A 9,129-nucleotide genomic window follows, 5' to 3' on the forward strand; every position below is an offset into this window, starting at 1 on the left:
GCTGTAGGGTGAGGCACGTGATGAGTCATGACTCGAGTGACCTCCCACCTCACCTCACGGGCCGCGCATAACAAGTCCGGTAAGAAGAGAAGGATAAGGATAACTTTGCTAACAAATATGCCGGAGGCACACAAACGAAAAAGAATCGACAACATGAATGTGGTAGATCATCTATTGGAGCACAGATTTGAGACCCTTCGTCTGGAGGAAAAATTTGAGGTAAAACGCCTTATGTCTTGTTCTCTTCAGTCTATTTATGTTTTTCCAGCCTTATATGTTCCCACTGCTGGCCTGCGCCTTGTCGTGGTGGCGAGTGGGCTTTAAACCAAGACAGGCCATTCTGAATCTTTTCTTTCATAGCTATTTTCTTTAATTTCTCCTCCAGGACACTGCTTAGGCCGATGGGAGGTGTACTCCATGGTAAACTGATATTGGGTTTTTATAGTAGCTCTTACAGCTGTTTGCAGTGGTATCATTTTATTCTGAGGTTTACGGAAGCTTAGTTTAAAAACTTTTAAAAACTATACTTTCATTATTGCAATGTTTTGATCAATAAAAGATTAAAAGCTGCACTAATGTACTTTATTAATTGAATATATATATATCTGATACATGGAGAACAGTCACTTAGTTAAAAAACAAAAAGCCCAGCATACTGAATAGTGTTAAAGTATATTTTTATTTGTAATGGTTGTGATGGCCCCAGTACCTGCCTGCTGTCCTGGCAGGTCCTTGTGGGTGGAGGGCTGAATGGAGAATGGGAAACACCAAGCCAGGGCTACAAATATCATGGTTGGATATGGAATTCTTAAAGGTTGGGTATGGAACACTTAAAGGTTGGGTATGTAATTCTCTTTTTTGGAAATTTTTGCAAAATTACTTGAAATCCCTATCATAACCCACTTACAGCCACTGATTTAGAAGTACTGACATGAAAATTAAACAAGTCAATCATCTGTGGAACGGGCAGGACTCGAAAAACTCCAGCCAATGATTTCCAGACCCACCGATTGGCATTGGACAGTAAGTACGCCCTTCGTGCACGTACTCAAAGCTCGTGACCCAGAGCAAGCTTCTGTTTGTTGTTATCCTGCGGTAGCTACTGGAGCTAGCTAACTAAGTAATGGCTCGCTCTCGCGCATCTGTGTTCGCGCTCGTGCATTATTGCGCGTCCAGGTACTTGGAATGGGTGGAGTCAGAGTCAGCGCTGAAGGAGAGGGGGTTGGACCATTTGAGTTGTGTATTTTCAAAATCTACTGGCGTTTCGCAGATCCCATACCCAACCTTTAACTAAGTAAGACCAATGAAGGAAGCTCAATCTCTATTTTGAAATACTTTTGCTTTTTTAGGAAAATTATCCATTTTATTTGTATTATATTAGGGCTGTAACTTTTTCCAAAAATGAATCATCCTCATCGTCCTCATCGTCATCCGCTTATCCGGGGTCGGGTCGCGGGGGGAGCAGCTCAAAAATGAATTTCAAACAAAATTAAAATGCCCCAAAATTTGTTTGGATGGATGTCTGTATGCCTGAAATGCCCTTCACAGGTCAGATGTTGTACTAGATTTTTACATACAGTCCTGTGTAGGGCAGGATAGCCGGGAGCAGGCGGAGTCAACATCTACAAAGATCGCCACAACTGTGAAAATAATCGGGTGACGTCACGAACACTGGTTCATCATTTAAAAGAATAAAAAATGTTAGCCTCACCAGTTTTTTACATGTAGAAACACTGCCTATTCCAGACCCATCCAAATTAAATTTTAAAACCCACACCTATTAAAAATGAAGTCATTGGCATGAGATGTACGGCTAACCAATGGCATGGAGGCACTGGGCGTGTCGGATAATCATAATTAAATTCCAATAACGCCCCTTCCCCCCAAATCCAGAATTTGCAACAGAAGTCGTCAAACTATTATTTGAACAACCCAATTGAAACTCAAACTATAGTACATTTCAGCAAATAGCAACTTAACTGTAGTCATGGCTTGATAAGGACTTAAACATATAGTGGGGTGTGTCAGAGCCTAACCAAATACCTAATCATAATTGTTGCCCCATACCCCAGAAGCTCCTGTTGATATTTACAATGATCTGATATAGAAATAGTCATTAATAATCACAGGGCTCAGGACTTGTAGTCAGTGCGCCCAAATATTGAAATGGTTAAACGTGCACTATGTAACTTTTCCACTAGAGCTAATAACTCTATTAAACAAGAATCTACAATTTCAGAACTAAAAAGTTTTCAAGAATAATACGGCGATCTACAAGTCGATCCATACAGTGAGTTGTTCACGATAAAGCATTTTAATTTGTTCTGATAAACCTTTTGACATTAACAGTCATGTGAAAATGGTGCAGCCACAACTCAAGTCACTAGAGAGGCTGCTGATAATAATCAGCCTACATAATGCAGGTTAACACCCTTCTATTAGATTCCACTATCTACATCCATCTGGCTGGATCTGAGGCTGCTATGGTTTGCTTCGTCACACTGACTGGACACTAACCATCTAGAACTGCTTGATAAGGGCTAACGTATCTAGAGGGAAAACAATCATGGTGTTTTTTTCGCCCCGCATGAGACTACATTAGCATCAAGTGAGCATTTTGCTGCAAGCTCATCCATGCTTCCTCTACTTTACTTAGAATGTTATTTTGCTCTCCGATGTAAGTTGCGCACTTTCCTTTCACATCTTTCCATTTTGTTAGTAGCGTACGTCTTGTGTCCCCATGACTGCATGTTGCACGGCTCTAATGAAAAGCGACAAATTAAAAGACACCGAAATGCAGTCCCTCACCCTTTTCCTTTCCTCCCCCAGGAATCAATCTGTGCCGCCCAGTTGATCACCGAGGACGAGGGCTTGGGTCGGCTGGCCCACACGGTGCAGGTCTTGGTGGAACTCGCGCCGACTGCTGCCAGCCACCGCCGCGCTAGCAGACCGGAGCCGCTAGGGGCGGACAGCTAAGCACTGCTCCATCCTTCTCTTAGCTCCATGTCGTCCACTGATTTTGCTGTCATCCAAAGGTCCAAAATGGTACCCCAAAAAAATCAATGAAACACTTGGTTTGTAATCATTGGTTGTTGAAAGTGAAAGATGGATTTCTTCCGTGTTTACAAGTAAAAACAGGCGTTTAGTTTGATTTTTTTGGTTTTCAATTAGGCCTACATAAATTATGCACATGGCAAGTGGAAGTCGAGCAACTTGTTTTAAAGTTGATTCATACTTTTTTTTTGTTAGGATTTGTAACTTTAAACTTTTTTTTACTCGTCAAACATCTAATTATCATGCAATTGTTCATACGGCATTATCATTATCGGCATTATCCCGACCAACAATAACAGCGTATGACTGCACTGAATCCATCAAAAAAAGCATGTATTTTCAATCTTTGTCAGTTCCATTCTCTGTCGTCGTCATTCAGTAAATTCAAATAAAAAGCTATACAATTTGATCGACTATATGGGCAGTGACTTGAGTGTTGCTGTTTATTCCTGTGCCCATCAGACTCCATCCCACCTCTCATATTCAGTTGACGATAAGAGTTTTTTATCGGTCGTCATGAAAAAAACATAAGGGGTAACACTGTCGCTATTTATCAATTAAAACATAGGGGGTAACACTGTCGTTTTTATCAAATGAAACGTGAGGGGTGACACTGTCATCTTTCTTTGGTCGTCATGAAAAAAAACATAAGGGAAATAATAGAAATACACACATACATTATAATGTCATGTATATCCTCTATTGATGATTGATTATTGTATTGTCATCGCCTCAGTGGTGCAGTGGAGTGCACTCTGCCTAACCCACTGGAGACCGTGGCTCAATTTCTGTGGAATACACAATATCTTTAATTTTAAACGTAATGCTATCATGTCTATTGCACATATGTCATATATAACCACAGACATATTTAAATTACAACTCTCACTGTTGTTTTTTATTGGTCAACATGGAAAAAACATGAGGGGTTACTCTGTTGTTTTTTATCGGCCGTCATGAAATAAACATAAGGGGTAACACTGTCAGTTACCCCACGGCGCATGACTTGGCCGGCAAAAACTGGAGCCCTCCGCTGGACTTGTGAAGGCATCTAAAGCGCAACTTCCACCTCCCGATCGTGCGCTCAGGATTAGGACTGATATATGTCGGTTTAAGCCTAATCAATTGTGCTTTAATGTCTTTAGCATTCATATAATTGCAGTCTATTTTTTTCGTAGGCTACTCTGCTGTTGTCCTTGATGGGGATATATTTTAACCCTTTTTAACACAATTTTCCTGCGACATTCCTGCGTCTCCCCCTCCTACGGAGCCCATTTCAGCACCGTGTCAGTAGACAGTTACAATCCTACAACGTCGTGAGTGCAGCGAATGCGCGTTCACGTTAAGAGGAGTTTCGGGAAACGCGACAAAGAAATTATCGATGGATCGCAAGATCCATCGGGAGAATGATCTTACGAGCGAAGATCCATCGATATCGGGAAACGGGGCCCAGGTCTGTATCCCCGCAAAAACGTTGACAGTGGTACCACTGTTGTTTTTTATTGGTCAACATGGAAAAAAAATGAGGGGTAACTGTCGTTTTTTATCGACCGTCATGAAATAAACATAAGGGGTAACACTGTCGATATTTATCAAATAAAACAGGGGGTAACACTTGTTTTTCTTTGGTAGTCATGAAGAAAACCACAAGGGGTAACACTGTCGTTTTTTATTGGTCGTCATGAAAAAAAAACATAAGGGGTAACACTGCTGTTTTTTATTGGTCGTCATGAAAAAAAGACATAAGGGGTAACACTGCTGTTTTTTATTGGTTGTCATGAAAAAAAAGGTAAGGGGTAACACTGTTGTTTTTTATTGGTCGTCATGAAAAAAAACATAAGGGGTAACACTGTTGTTTTTTATTGGTCGTCATGAAAAAAAACATAAGGGGTAACACTGTTCTCTTTGTCAAATAAAATATAAGGGGTTACACTGTCGTTTTTTTTCATTTGTCATGAAAAAAACATAAGGGGTAACACTGTTGTTTATTATTGGTCGTTGTGAAAAAAAACAAGGGAAATAATAGAAATACACACATACATTTTAATGTCATGTATATCGTCTTTATTGATGATTGATTATTGTGTAATGTTATCGCCTCAGTGGTGCAGTGGAGTGCACTCTGCCTAACCCCCTGGAGACCGGGGTTCAAGTCTGGTAGATGACCTCGGTTGGAAGACTCTTTTTTTTTTTTTTTGGAAGATCTCTATTTCATGCAAATTATAAAGTCAAGTATAACCTTTGTGATGACTTTAACCGGTGTCTTGATGGTGCATTGTTAAGTTCGGAGGTTAACACTCTAAACAGCTCATGTTCGGATCCCCACAGTTGTTTTTTATTGGTCAACATGGAAAAAACATGAGGGGTATCTATGTCGTTTTTTATCGGCCGTCATGAAATAAATATAAGGGGAAAACACTGTCGATATTTATCAAATAAAACATAGGGGGTTACACTGTTGTTTTTCTTTGGTCGTCATGAAAAAAAACACAGGGGGTAACACTGTCGTTTTTATCAAATGAAACATAGGGGGTAACACTGTTTTTTATTAGTCCTCATGAAAAAAAACATAAGGGGTAACACTGTTGTTTTTTATTGGTCGTCATGAAAAAAAACATAAGGGGTAACACTGTTGTTTTTTATTGGTCGTCATGAAAAAAAACATAAGGGGTAACACTGTTGTTTTTTATTGGTCGTCATGAAAAAAATCATAAGGGGTAACACTGTCGGTTTTTATTGGTCGTCATGAAAAAAAAGGTAAGGGGTAACACTGTTGTTTTTTATTGGTCGTCATGAAAAAAAACATAAGGGGTAACACTGCTGTTTTTTATTGGTCGTCATGAAAAAAAAGGTAAGGGGTAACACAGTCGTTTTTTATTGGTCGTCATGAAAAAAAACATAAGGGGTAACACTGTTGTTTTTTATTGGTCGTCATGAAAAAAAACATAAGGGGTAACACTATTGTTTTTTATTGGTCGTCATGAAAAAAAACATAAGGGGTAACACTGTTGTTTTTTATTGGTCGTCATGAAAAAAACGTGAGGGGTAACACTTGTTTTTTATTGGTCGTCATGAAAAAAAACATAAGGGGTAACACTGTTGTTTTTTATTGGTCGTCATGAAAAAAACTTAAGGGGTAACACTGTTGTTTTTTCATTGGTCGTCATGAAAAAAAGACATTAGGGGTAACTGCTGTTTTTTATTGGTCGTCATGAAAAAAAAGGTAAGGGGTAACACTGTTGTTTTTTCATTGGTCGTCATGAAAAAAAGACATAAGGGAAATAATAGAAATACACACATACATTTTAATGTCATGTATATCGTCTTTATTGATGATTGATTATTGTGTAATATCATCGCCTCAGTGGTGCAGTGGAGTGCACTCTGCCTAACCCCCTGGAGACCGGGGTTCAAGTCTAGTAGATGACCTCTGTTGGAAGACTCTTATCTCTATTTCATGCGAATTATAAAGTCAAGTATAACCTTTGTGATGACTTTAACCAGTATCTTGATGGTGCATTGTTAAGTTCGGAGGTTAACACTCTAAACAGCTCATGTTCGGATCCCTGCAAAAACGTCGGCAGGGGTGCAACTGTCGTTTTTTATTGGTCAACATGGAAAAAACATGAGGGGTAACTATGTCGTTTTTTATCGGCCGTCATGAAATAAATATAAGGGGAAAACACTGTCGATATTTATCAAATAAAACATAGGGGGTTACACTGTTGTTTTTCTTTGGTCGTCATGAAAAAAAACACAGGGGGTAACACTGTCGTTTTTATCAAATGAAACATAGGGGGTAACACTGTTGTTTTTTATTGGTCGTCATGAAAAAAAACATAAGGGGTAACACTGTTGTTTTTTATTGGTCCTCATGAAAAAAAAACAAAAGGGGTAACACTGCTGTTTTTTATTGGTCGTCATGAAAAAAATCATAAGGGGTAACACTGTTGTTTTTTATTGGTCATCATGAAAAAAAACATAAAGGGTAACACTGTCGTTTTTTATTGGTCATCATGAAAAAAAAGGTAAGGGGTAACACTGTTGTTTTTTATTGTTCGTCATGAAAAAAATCATAAGGGGTAACACTGTTGTTTTTTATTGGTCATCTTAAAAAAAAACATAAGGGGTAACACTGTCGTTTTTTATTGGTCGTCATGAAAAAAAACATAAGGGGTAACACTGCTGTTTTTTATTGGTCGTCATGAAAAAAAACATAAGGGGTAACACTGTTGTTCTTTATTGGTTGTCATGAAATAAATCATGAGGGGTAACACTGTTGTTTTTTATTGGTCATCATGAAAAAAAACATAAGGGGTAACACTGTCGGTTTTTATTGGTCGTCATGAAAAAAAAACATAAGGGGTAACACTGCTGTTTTTTATTGGTCGTCATGAAAAAATACATAAGGGGTAACACTGTTGTTCTTTATTGGTTGTCATGAAAAAAATCATGAGGGGTAACACTGTTGTTTTTTATTGGTCGTCATGAAAAAAAAGTAAGGGGTAACACTGTTGTTTTTTATTGGTCGTCATGAAAAAAAACATAAGGGGTAACACTGTCGTTTTTTATTGGTCGTCATGAAAAAAAAACATAAAGGGTAACACTGTCGTTTTTTATTGGTCGTCATGAAAAAAAAGGTAAGGGGTAACACTGTTGTTTTTTATTGTTCGTCATGAAAAAAATCATAAGGGGTAACACTGTTGTTTTTTATTGGTCATCTTAAAAAAAAACATAAGGGGTAACACTGTCGTTTTTTATTGGTCGTCATGAAAAAAAACATAAGGGGTAACACTGCTGTTTTTTATTGGTCGTCATGAAAAAAAACATAAGGGGTAACACTGTTGTTCTTTATTGGTTGTCATGAAAGAAATCATGAGGGGTAACACTGTTGTTTTTTATTGGTCATCATGAAAAAAAACATAAGGGGTAACACTGTCGGTTTTTATTGGTCGTCATGAAAAAAAAACATAAGGGGTAACACTGCTGTTTTTTATTGGTCGTCATGAAAAAATACATAAGGGGTAACACTGTTGTTCTTTATTGGTTGTCATGAAAAAAATCATGAGGGGTAACACTGTTGTTTTTTATTGGTCGTCATGAAAAAAAAGTAAGGGGTAACACTGTTGTTTTTTATTGGTCGTCATGAAAAAAAACATAAGGGGTAACACTGTCGTTTTTTATTGGTCGTCATGAAAAAAAAACATAAGGGGTAACACTGCTGTTTTTTATTGGTCGTCATGAAAAAAAAGGTAAGGGGTAACACTGTCGTTTTTTATTGGTCGTCATGAAAAAAAACAAGGGGTAACACTGTTGTTTTTTATTGGTCGTCATGAAAAAAATCATAAGGGGTAACACTGTTGTTTTTTATTGGTCATCTTAAAAAAAAACATAAGGGGTAACACTGTCGTTTTTTATTGGTCGTCATGAAAAAAAACATAAGGGGTAATACTGTTGGTTTTTATTGGTCGTCATGAAAAAAAAACATAAGGAGTAACACTGCTGTTTTTTATTGGTCGTCATGAAAAAAAGCATAAGGGGTAACACTGTCGTTTTTTATTGGTCGTCATGAAAAAAAACATAAGGGGTAACACTGTTGTTCTTTATTGGTTGTCATGAAAAAAAACATAAGGGGTAACACTGTTGTTTTTCATTGGTCGTCATGAAAAAAAACATAAGGGGTAACACTGTTCTCTTTGTCAAATAAAATATAAGGGGTTACACTGTCGTTTTTTTTCATTTGTCATGAAAAAAACATAAGGGGTAACACTGTTGTTTATTATTGGTCGTTGTGAAAAAAAACATAAGGGAAATAATAGAAATACACACATACATTTTAATGTCATGTATATCGTCTTTATTGATGATTGATTATTGTGTAATGTCATCGCCTCAGTGGTGCAGTGGAGTGCACTCTGCCTAACCCCCTGGAGACCGGGATTCAAGTCTGGTAGATGACCTCAGTTGGAAGACTCTTATCTCTATTTCATGCAAATTATAAAGTCAAGTATAACCTTTGTGATGACTTTAACCGGTGTCTTGATGGTGCATTGTTAAGTTCGGAGGTTAACACTC

This window comes from Gadus macrocephalus, chromosome 21 (genome assembly GCF_031168955.1).
Source record: "Gadus macrocephalus chromosome 21, ASM3116895v1".
Classification (NCBI taxonomy): Eukaryota; Metazoa; Chordata; class Actinopteri; order Gadiformes; family Gadidae; genus Gadus; species Gadus macrocephalus.